We start from the raw sequence: 12,489 nt of genomic DNA on the forward strand, positions 1-12,489 counted from the left end.
AAAAAAAAAAAAAAAAAGTTTCTAATAGAAAAACATACTTAGTCATCTCTATAAAATGTCTATTCAAAAATGTTATTCCACACACATGCTGGGTGGACTATGGGTGTGTGCACGAATATTATGGATCAGCTGCCAGTGACCAAAGATGAAGATGAATTTTCAGTAAAGATAACATTTTAACACATCTTATTTTGTCAGTTGCCCTTTGGGCTCTTTTTAAATGTTTTAGATAGTTTTGAGGACGTTAGTTCCACCTCAGTGCTTTGCTTTGTGAGCATGTGGACCGCATGGCCAACTGGTTAGGGAAGGTATTGGTCTCACCAACAGGCTACTCGCAGAAATGACAGAGGACATATTTCAAGGGGGTACCAGTTGTCTGAAGACAACATACTCAATCAAGTTTGGTTATTTTCCTTTCTTTTCTTTAGTATTTTACCTTCCTACACCACTTTAAGTGTCTTCTGGGGCTGCCAAATCAAAATAATGAGTCTACTTTGGAACGTCGTTTTCACTTATGTTATTGTATTTGAGCTGGAGATACTAGCGATGCCCATTCTCAGGACAAGAGGGAACCCCTTTTCCGTGCTGCACTGCATCTGTGGCTTAGGACAGGCCAGCCTGCCCCGCCTGGGACTGGGGCAGACGGTGTGGTGGCTGAGTGGCCACAGCTGGTTCTTCCACCGAGGCAGCACTCAGAAGCTCACAGACACACTCTTGAGAGTCATCCCACGTGAGATTCGCAGCATCTGGTGTGCAGTTGGCACTCTCCTGGCCCTCGGCCTCTCCTCTGCTTCTCTGTGGGTGCCATGGCTGTCATAGGTTAGCTGTGACAGGAAAGCTGTGAGGGCTCCAGACCACATGGCCCTGACCAGGAGCAGGTGAGGAGGGCAGCATGGTGGGGATGGCAAAGGTGCCGGGTAAAGGCCGGAGCGACCCCTAACATCCCATCCTCACAGATTCGGTGTGGGGATAACACTCTTCTGTGCTAACTGAAACAGAAAACAACTGGAGAGGAGGGCAGGAGGCATTCTATCATTCACCAAAGTGTGAAGATAGCGTCTTGTTTCTATTCCCTTCTGGAAGCAAGTGATGATATGGTTGACTGAGCTCCCTCATCTGAGAAATGGGGATGGTGACATCTACCTCACCAAGCTTTCCTAAGAAGTAAGAGAAATTATACACGTTAATCATTTAGCCTGGCGCCTGACACAAAGTATGCAATTTAAGATAGAGCTATAATAATCTCTTAGTAATTATCAAAAAGCAACTCCCACTGTTCCAGGACTCTCACTGGAAGAGATAGCAGTGATGGAGTGTGTGGAGTTTGAGTTACTAATGGGCTGTACGCATTAGTAACAGAATTCAAGGATTTCCCAAGGGAAAGGTGGTCACGGTACAAGAGGGAAGAGCAGTGGAAGGTAACATGCTCAGGGGGCTGAGCGCTGGGCTGGGGACAGGCGTGGCCCTGACGCCGGGTGTTCTGCCAGTGTGGTCCTCACACTTCTGTGCTCTGCAGATCAAAACCCCTCAGGTCCTGGTTTATTGTAGGTTCATACTGCTGGTTCACCTGCCTACTTAGTACCATAACAATTTGGATTCAACAGACTTGAAAATCTTATTAGTGAAATAGCATAAATTATTTTTTTTACATTTTTTTAATTGTTGGGAATTCATCAAGGGTATAGAAAACTGCATTACACTGATTGCATTTGTTAGGTAAAGTCCCTCTTATAATTATGTCCCACCTCCAAGAGGTGTGTCACACACCATGACCCCTTACTCCAGTGGTTCTCAACCTTCCTAATGCCACAAACCTTTAGTACAGTTCCTCATGTTGTGGTGACTCCCAACCATAAAATTATTTTCATTGAAACCACTGCCCTACTCTCTTCCCTGCTTCCCTCTCCCTACTCCCCCAACCCCCCACCCCTACCATGTACTATGTCATCAATTGTCCTCATATCAGAATTGACTATATTGGATTCTTGCTTCTCTGTGTTTCTGATGCTTTACTAAGAAGAATGTGTTTCAACTTCATCCAGGTTAATAAAAAACATGTAAAGTCTCCGTCCTTTTTAGTGGCTGAATAGAATTCCATGGCACACATATACCACAGCTTGTTAATTCATTCGTGGATTGGTGGACATTTAGGTTATTTCCACAGTTTGGTAATTGTAAATTGAGCTGCAGTAAACAGTTTAGTGAAAATGCCCTCATGATAAAACATTTTTTTTTCTTCTGAGTAAATGCCCAGTAATGGGATTGCAGGATCAAATTGGAGGTCTGGTTTTAGTTCTTTGAGGATTCTTCATACTTCCTTCCAAAAAGGTTGTATAGTTTGCAATCCTACCAACCATGTAAAAGTGTTCCCCTCACTCCACAATCACGCCAGCATCTGCAGTTCTGAGATTTTGTGATGTGGGACCATTTTCACTGGGGTTAGGTGATATCTTAGGGTAGTTTTAGTTTGCATTTCTCTGATAATTAGGGACAATGTGCATTTTTTATGTTTGTTAGCCATTCATCTATCTTCCTTAGAGAAAGTTCTACTTATCTTTCTTGTGCATTCATATAAGGGATTGTTGCTTTTATAAATTCTTTCTCTTTTTTTTTTGCAGTTTTTTTTGGGGGGGCAGATGGCCAGATGGCTGGGTTTGAACCTGCCATCTCTGGCATATGGGGCCAGCGTCCTACTCCTTTGAGCCACAGGCGCGGCCCTAAATTATTTCTTAAAAAAAAAAGAAAAGTTTCCCAAATTGGGTAAATGACAGGTCAGTATGTCTTTTATATAGCTGAGTTGTAAGCACGTGGTTAATCAATTTAGAGATAGACTTGCAGCACAAGGATACTGAAAATGTGTTACAAAGGAAATTATTTCTATGATGTACGATTTTTCACATGGACAATAAGTTGATTGTGAAGAAAATTGCTTTTAGGGAGATTTTTAATCTTAATTTCTACTGTAAGAAAAGAGACCATATTAAATAATCAGTGATAATATTCTCTTTAGTTATTATATAAGAAGAATTTAATAGGCCTGAAAAAGTGAAATGATAACCAAAATATATCCAAAATAAATGTTGCTAGTTAAAATTAATAGCTAGCCAGAAAATAGGTTATTTTCTTGATTTTTTCCCCCAAGATTAAAATTTCTCAGATTATAAAATTATGTAATGAAAGAGACAGAATATGTTTGAAATGAGACCCACACAGTAAATTCTAGGTAGTAAAGCACTTAAATAGACATAGGGTCATGGCGGAAGCTATGACATTAAAACCTGATGTGTGTGTGTTACGGTGTCCTACACACACTAGACATGTGAGGATGACACAGCAGCCATGGGAGAATAAATACTTACATGTGCTGAGTGATGCACGGGTGGGACATGGGCGGCTGATACTTTGTAGACAAAGCAGGTGAAGTCCCCCTCAAGCGTCACCAGGGAACTGAACTGTGCCCAGCAGGGAGGGAAGCTTCTCAGAGATCTTCACTTAGGCACCTGGACAGCTGCTAACAGGGCTTCTTTCCCACTGCTTCGTATTAGAAATAGCAATTTAAGTTGTAGGAGAAAACATTTCTTATCATGGAGTCATAGCTATTAAAATTACAATTAAAAACACTCTTAGGATACATGTTGTATGATTCCATTTAGGTAAAATGTTCACAGTGTACAGATAGTCAATTAGTGGTTTCCAGGGGCTGAAGTTTGGGGAGTGGGTGCTAATGGGCATGTTGCTTCTTCTGGGGGTGAAGAGAATATTCTAGAATTAGATAGAGATGGTGGCTGCACAACTCTGTGAATGTATCACAACCAAAGAGCTTTAGAACATCCAGACATAGCAAGTTGTTCTGAGATAGTCACAATACATTTATAAAAATGACAACAAGAGGTTAGCTCACTGGTACCCTGCCTTGCCACAAACAGGATTCAGTCTATCGGGCCCGATTTTACAGTTTCCTCCAGATGCAACTTTGACCCCGGGGGCTCCTTATTTCAGATGCTAGCCTCAGGGCACCTTTGGTCCAGCCCATAGCTCCCAGGAGGGCTGAGACAGCTGGAACTGGGCTTCTGCAGTCCTCAAACATCTGAGGACATCCTCCTGGTCCTTCACCGTTCTTCTAGAAGTAGAAACACCAGTAACTTTAGCCTTTCCAATCACTTTCAGTTTGCTTTATGAGAGCAAATGCACTCATAAACGTGGCAATCATTTATCCGTTTGTCCACTGAAACGGATAAATGATTCTGCCACTGAAACGGATAAATGATTGCCACAATTAACTATATGCCTGTATAGTGCACATTTATTGTTTTTTAATCACATTTGTTATTTTTTATTGATAACTTCATTCTACCATACATTTTTGACAATAGCCATCAGAGAGCATGACAAATTTATTTTCAGCTGGGTGGTCTTAAGTTTTGTTTTGTTTTGTTTTTTGAGACAGAATCTCACTTTATTGCCCTCAGTAGAGTCCCGTGGCATCATAGCTCACAGCAACCTCCAGCTCTTGGGTTTAGGCAGTTCTCTTGCCTCAGCCTCCTGAGTAGCTGAGACTACAGGCGCCCACCACAATGCCCAACTATTTTGTTGTTGTTGTTGTTGTTGCAGTTTGGCCGCGGCTGGGTTTGAACCTGCTACCCTTAGGTACATGGGGCCAACGCCCTACGCACTGAGCCAAAGGTGCCACCCCTTGAGTAAGTTTTAAACTCTGAATATCCCTTTCCTTGTCAGAGTACCAACTTGAGAAGATTTATGTGGGAATTAAATTAGAGAATTCGAATAAAGCAGTTAGCACAGTGCTGACTCATCAGCAAATGCACAGTAAGTACCAGCCATCATCATAACATGGCTCCTCTCAGACCTCCCCTCTCCTCAGTCTCCTTACTTGGATCACCAAGTTTCCTGTCACACATCGAGTCTGCCTTGCAGGAAACAATAGCTCGCAAGACAGGGCATCAAACTGACATTGTAATCATGGGACCGTCTTGCTGCACACAAGAGCCTTAGAATTACAGTGATACCCACTCCTACTAGGGGCTGCACCAAGCCATCTCCTCCTCTTCCCTCGATAAAAAGTTGCTGATACACTTTGTTAATATTTCATTACTTTGAGTTGTTCACTAATGCTTGGCACTCCTAGAAAGGAGGGGAGGAGAGCTCCCTGCTACTAAAAAAATCTCAAAATAAAAAAATCCTCATTAGAGAATATTAATACTCATGAATTAAGAAAAACAAAAGGAGAAATTGCCCGGAATAAATTCAGATCACCCTTTGATTCTGTCCACTGAAACGGATAAATGATTGCCACATTTAACAGAGCAGGGTGGACCAGAATAGAGGCTCCAGCTCACATCCTGGGCTCTCTTCCCGGTGGGCTCTACCCCGACCAGCCCTGGGTAGGGTGCCCACCTGTTTTCAGCCAAAAGCCGGGTAATTGGCTCCAAAAGTATTTGCCAATTTCATACAAAAACATAAAATCATATGTTAACAACTCTTTTCTTCCCAAAAGAGAAAAAAAGATGGTGTCAAAAGATAGGATAAACAGAGTAAAACTCCAGATACTGGCAGAAATTCATGGCTTTTATAGCCAGAAGCCATACCATTTCAAAATGATTTCCCATATAATTAATACACAAACCATGGACATCTAAACATAAGTTTTCAGGTATCAACTCAAATACCTATGGATGTGGATGCAGTTTACTTGAATTTGTATCAGATATTTGAACTTTAGTATTTTTTCCTCAGTGTAGCAACATTACAAGGGCATTCAGAGAAACCAATCAGTCACTGAACTCTTTCTTTCTTATTTTTTTTTTTGCCAGAGCTGTGGGAGCAACATGAGCCTGATTCTCCTGAGCCGGGGGGACAGCACCCTTCTGCAGCCTCAGACTCACTTTGCAGACTGCCATGGCCTCTGGGCAGGACCTCACCTCGAGGGCTCTGCCAGGTCCCCAGTGAATGGCATGCAGACGGGGATGCCCAGCTCATGGTGGAGCTGGGGCCCCAGGTGGAACCTCTCTTTTTGGGGTCTGGACTTCTTACCAAGGAGCAAAATTCTTTGTGTCATTGTTTAGATACTTTCAAATATGGGAAAACTCAAATCTGGCAATATTTCACAAAACAAATTATCAAGGAAATTCAGAAAACCAAACTGGCATTGCTATGGCTGTCCTGACACTGACAGGGACGCCTTTCTGAGCTTCTGCCTTCCTGCCTGGTGGCCACCACCTTAGCAGGTGAATAGAGACAGGACACCACACAGAGGGCAACGGGAGCTCCTGCTCTGCCCTGTCACAGAAGGTTATGGGTCCTTTCACACAGGTGTTTTCTGCTAGCCTGTCATTCCCTAATTGTAGGAATAAATTTTTTTCTAAGGAAAGACTTGAAATTCCCCTGCAGGTGGTAGGGGGATTGGCCAGGAGAGCCCCTAGCTTGGCTACTCTGACCCCCAGTCATCTTTTGTAAAGCACAGTCCCAGTCACACTGTGGGCTCAGCCTCAGGAGTCACGAGGTCAGGTGGTCACACTGTGGGCTCAGCCTCAGGAATATGAGGTCAGGTGGTCACACTGTGGGTCCAGCCTCAGGTATATGAGGTCAGGTGGTCACCCTGTGGTCCCCAGCTCAGGAGTACGAGGTCAGGTGGTCGCACGGTGGGCCCCAGCCTTAGGTATATGAGGTCAGGCGGTCACGCCGTGAGCCCAGCCTCAGGCGTATGAGCTCAGGTGCTGCTGTGCACAGGGACAGTGAGGCATGGCAGACCCCAGCAGGTAGGCTACTGCTAAACATGTCAGGGGGGTGGGCTGGGAGCTATCTGGCCTGCGGTGCTAACCTTGTCCTATACACCTCTGTTAGTTCATTTGTTTTGTTTCTTGACCATTTGAATCCAAATACTATAGGGACGAGTGTGTCTCATGTTCCTCACAACTGTTAACATTCAGATCTCCAGAACCCACCTTTGGGCAGCTCTTGGGGCTCAGGTTAAGAAGCAAGGGCTCACCTAGATCACCAGTTTCCAGAGAAGGATTCACCACCCTAGGAAACAGCTGGGGTGGTTGCTAGGGTGTGGCATCTGCGCTCCAACCCCAGGCTAACCAACTGAGGCCGGGCAGTTTGGGCCAAACCAGTCCCTTCTTTCAGATTTCTGCAGAGAGTGCCAGACAAGCTGTGTCTCTGGGAAGGATGGCAGCCATGCTGATTTTACCTATATTATACGTTGGTCTGGAGAGTTGTGAGTTGTGGCTAAAGATGTTCCTAGCCTTTCGCATCACTCCCACTCCATGCTAGGACTCAAGAATGGACTAAAAGAGCCCTGAATCCTTGGCAGAAGGTCCTGAGGGGTAAGGGACACTCCCGAGCCCTTGGCTTTGGTGCCTTTTCTTGTGGCCAAAAGCCTGAGCCCACATGAATCAGTCAGGGGTCATCTGCACCACAAGAGAGAAGTCCTGGCAGGGACATCAGGACTGGCTAACACAGCCTGAGTCCACAGTCGCGGACTGTGCCTCTGCCTTCCAGACCTCCTTGCTACAGTGCTTTGGGGGGCCAGAGGAGCCTTGGGTGCTGCAGAGGCCTTGGGGTGCACTGGGGGCTCAGGCTGGACTGTGGGCACGGGGCGCACAGCACTGCTGGTATCCAGAGAGCTGTGTTCCGAAGTCAGCCTGAAATGCACAGCATGAGCAGTGGTCAGACTGGATGGCAGGGCTGCTTAGTCACCACACCTGCCAGGCCAGGTTTAGGTGTCATCCCTCCGGCCCCAGGGCAGGGGGCAGCCAGGATATCGCGGCCCTACTCTTGGGATTGTGGACTCAGCTGACCAGGTGGGTTGATTTTCTTACAATTTATTCAATTGCCTGAACTCATAAGGGAACATATCTTTGGGCAGAAGTTTCTCCTAATAATAGAAATGAGATCAACAGGGAGAAACATTTCCTATGTACTGACACTATTGAAAATGCTTCCCTGCTTCACCCAGCTGTCGATGTCATTTCTTTTTCTTACAACCAAATTGATTCAGCATAAAAAGTCATCCATTTGAAAGGAATTTTCCATCAATGTCATTCAGAGAAGGTGAATTAAGCAATGACAATTGTGAGAAATACTTTAATGCTGTTATTATATCAGTTTTAGCCAATCTAGCCACAATATTAAGGTGACTGCATTGTTTTTGTTTTATTTTCTACGTTGTTTCATGACAGAAAATCAAAAGAAGAAAATGGATCTGAAGATCGCATTTGGGTTAGATGCTGGAGAAAAGTCATCTGTGCATTTATTCAGATTTTTGGATATAAGGCCCCATATCTTTCTAACTAATAAGTCAGTAAATAATTTGTAGTATTAAAATAAATAAACCACTCCACTCCCCAAAACCCACAATTTAGAATTTATAATTTCTCTTCTGCTGGGGAAGAAGAAGATTCAGAGGGGGACATGCCTAGGTGCAGGGAGCTGGGTCTCAGAGCCCCTGTGGTGCTCTCATGTGGCTTGAGAGTGCCTGCACTGGGCTGCTCAGGAGAGCCGGATGGGCCCTTCCCCTTCTATTGGTTCCAGGAGGCTCCTGTGAATCTGGTTCACTCTGAGACTGAGCTCTGCTCTCTCTCTTCCTCTTCCTTTTTTCATCTTTGTCCTTGCAGTTCCTCTCAGTGGTCTGTGAACACCTTTGTTTCCTCTCCCTGTGATCTACCCATCAACTTAGCTGCCTCTGAGTTCACGCTGGTCCAACCTTCCTCCATGTAGCTAGGACACGTGGTGAGAGCCACCTGTAGTGTCCATCTTGCCCCCTCCTCTATTTCTCAAATTATTGCCGATTAAACTAAAGCAACTTATTTTTTTAAATCTGCATTTAAAAACATTTCTAGACAATGGAGATAAAATATTTAACAGAAGACATTTTTGCAAAAGACAAAATAACTTTGCTTAGGAATATTTTATATTTGAGAATAGTTAGCATATTCCTCACAGTTACAGAATGTTGCAGAACAGAAGCCTGTAAATGAACAGTAACATACAGTTTACCGAGGAACCCTAGGGCAACAAATTAAGTATACTGAAGGAAATAATATTTAAACCAGTTGACAGTAGCATCTGATGAAATGGTTGATAATTATAACAAACATAAATGTTACTTGCACAGTTCACAAAGTCTCACCAAGCCTTTTGGGTTCAAGTGCTTTAGATGCAGATCCGGATTCGTAACAGTTTTCAATGATGAATATAAGTTCAGGTGTGACACTAAGACTTAAGCCCAGGAATCAAATTCAAGATTCTAATAACCACAGGGTTAAAAATCTTTGAACCAAGAATGCAGAAATATAGTGGATTTATATCAAATTTTAACTTTAAGTTTATATGAAAATGTTCCAGGCTACCCCTCTATATCCAAAAATGAAGTACAAATTCCTAGAATTCAATCCTTTGGACAGCTGAATTCCAGTGATGGTTTCAAAGTATCTAGATCTTGGCTTGGCAAAGTAAGTGCTCTGAATAGGCCTTCAATTGCGCCAAGGATAATATACTATGATTACAATGGAAGTGAGATACAATGTAGGTTTAATAAATGGAAACACACCATCTACTTGGGGCTGTTTATTCATTCCAGGACCCAAACAGCTGCTGAAATTTCTGAGTTTCTAATTTAGAAAATCTTAAGCAGGGAGAGAATGGTTTGGACAAGCCTGGCTAACAGTTTCCAAAAACTCATTAGTCCTGTAAAATTTCAATTTATCCTCTCAAATTTGCAAGGCTTCCAGCGCATTTACCAATGACACCCTTTCTTTTCAAGTTATCTTCACCTCCATCTGCAGTTCCTCGTACCATTAAACTGAACACGGGTGTGACCAGAAAAACCAGTCAGCATTCCTCGTCGATAATTACATTAAAATAAAAGAATGAGGAGAAGTAGAAAAGATTAAAGTCCTTGGCAGACTGGCTTTTCTCTTGGCTCACCCAAACTTCTTTAAAATTAGTTTAGTGCACCTATAATGCTAACTTCAGCTCATCAGCAAATATTTATTGGACACTTATGATGGGCCAGGCTTTGGGGCTGGCTCTACAAAGGTGGCAGCCTACATGTGGAATGTCCCTTAGTGAACATGCAATTCACGTTGGGGTTTATAGTCACCTACAGAGTCCCTCTGCTGACATGCAGGGCCTGCATCTGAAACAATTACAGGGTACGTGGAGGTTCCCAGGCAAATTGTCAGGGGTAGGATATGACAAGGAAGCCAAAACATGAGACAATACTGCAGACACAAGAGAATTGATGTAGGCCAGAAACCTGCCTGTAGGCAATGGCTTGAATGTAGCTGGGAAGCAGGGACATTTGTGATCAGTACACGTGCTGCTACGCAGAGACAACCCCCCCACACACACACACATAGAAGCCCCTTCCCAGGTGATGGTGCCAGGAGGCCTCTGGATTGGCCTGGCTCTGTCAGGGGCCTGTGGGTTACCATTTGTGTCAGAGCTGAGTGTGCCGAGCCATTTATTCCACACCCGTATTATCCAGTTTAACCTCTGTTAAAGATGCCAGCACCCCTATCCCACTCTCAGGCTGAGCCTCACTCCTAACTTCCAGATACACAGATCCCGGAATCTGTGGGGTGCAGTGCTCTGTGCTGTCTGCCTTCTCATGCTTGCCACACTCCCACCTGGGCGTCCTGCTAGCAGTTGCTGGTAAGCACACGAGTGTCGGTGCCTGGACTGCTGCCCACCCCTGGCTTCACTTAGCACCTTCTCAAGGTGTTGGAGATGGCAAATCTGGTGTCAGCGTTGCTCCACGTGTGCAGGGTTTGATGGCCTCCTGTAGGAGGGGTCACTCTGTGGGAGAGCCAGGGGAGTCATTCTGGATAGAGGGAGGTCCCCAAAAGGGAAGGGGTTATGGAGGTGAGGTACAGACATTAGCTCAGGTAATCCAGGAGGCCAGGACCTGGGCCCCTGCTGTGCAGACTGCAAGTTTAAGACTCAGCAGCACAGGGATGGCCTGTTGTTTGAATGTGGGTCTCTGTGATTGTATTGCCACTCATTGAAGATTGGCATGAGGTGTGCTGACCTGCACTGTCCACAGGGTCAGCAGAGAATCCCCCTCTGGCAGACAGAGAAGGCCTGAGCTCCTGCTGGCCAGGATTATGAGGCCTGGCAGGCACAGCTGCTCTGTGCAGCGGGCAGGGGCTGCTGACTGCCCAGCTCAGTTCTCACCTTCCAGCCAGGAGCAACCAGAGGGCGCAGTGCTGGTCTAAGACACTGAAGCAGTAGTCTGCTGATGGGTGTCTTAAGAAGTTTAACTTTTCTGGTAAGGACCTGGGAACTGGTTTCCAGGCTGTGTGCACTTTGATCCTTCTTCTTTCTGAGGGGACTGTGAGTTAATGCCTCGGCCTGTGGCAATGTCCTACGGACCCAAGGGGAGGGGCGTGAGGACAGACCAGCACAGTGGTGCCTCTGGCAGCACCCAGGGGCTGCTTAAGCATCCCCGACTACCTAGTTCTGGACTTTGGGTTACATGAGAAAAACAACCCCCATAAGAGCTATTAAACAGGATTTCCATTATCTGTAATGCAAATAAAAATTTAACCAATACAGGTGTCCTCAAACTATGGCCGGTGGGCCACATGCGGGCCACCGAGGACATTTATCCAGCCTGCTGGGTGTTTTTGCCGCCTCCACCTGTCCTACTTAGCAGCTGACTCATCCTGGGGCCGCAGTCCAGCCCTCCAACAGTCTGAGGGACAGTGAACTGGCCCCCTGTTTAAAAAGTTTGAAGACCCCTGCTTTGAAAAGGGGAGATAAGGACATGGGCACCTTAGGCAGCTTTGCAGACAAACTCTCACATCTCCTAACAGCTAAGGCCAGCTGTCTTCAGGCCCCATTCGCAGCTCCCTTTCCCCCTCTGCCTTTAAATTAGTGTGGCCCCAAGGCCAGCAGCATCAGCTGAGATCTTGTTATAAATGCAGATTCCCAGGCCTCACCCAGGCCCGGTGAGCCAGACTCTGCATTTTAGTGGAACTGCCAGGTGATCGATCACACAGCTGTCACAGTTTTGGAAAGTCCCCGTTAGGAGCAGCAACTGGGTCCTGCCCTTGGATACCCTGATTTGATTGGTCTGGAGAGAGGCCAGCCTGAGTGTTCAAAGGAAAGAAACTGGTGTGATTCTGCTGAGCCACCAGGACTGAGGGCTGCGCTGGTCATGATGCCAGGGCTCCTCAGACTGCCAGAACCAGCACGTCCTAGGAAGTTGTGAGAAGAGCAAGTTCTCAAGTCAGTTTCCACAGCGGGCCTGGACTCTACGGCTGTGCCACCCCCAGGTGATGCCAATGCAGTGCTCATGAACTACTGCCCCAGGGACAGACCACCACCAAGAGGGGAGGGAGGAGGCGTGGAGGGCGGACACGCCAGGGAGCTAGTTGTGGGCTCAGCACCGCCAAGGTCCTGGTCAGAGGTGGCTGCCCACAGGCAGGTGTGGGTGTGCCACCTTGATCTCCTACCAGTAGTGCC

This window comes from Otolemur garnettii, unplaced genomic scaffold, assembly GCF_000181295.1.
Source record: "Otolemur garnettii isolate 467f Iridium unplaced genomic scaffold, OtoGar3 scaffold00027, whole genome shotgun sequence".
NCBI lineage: Eukaryota > Metazoa > Chordata > Mammalia > Primates > Galagidae > Otolemur > Otolemur garnettii.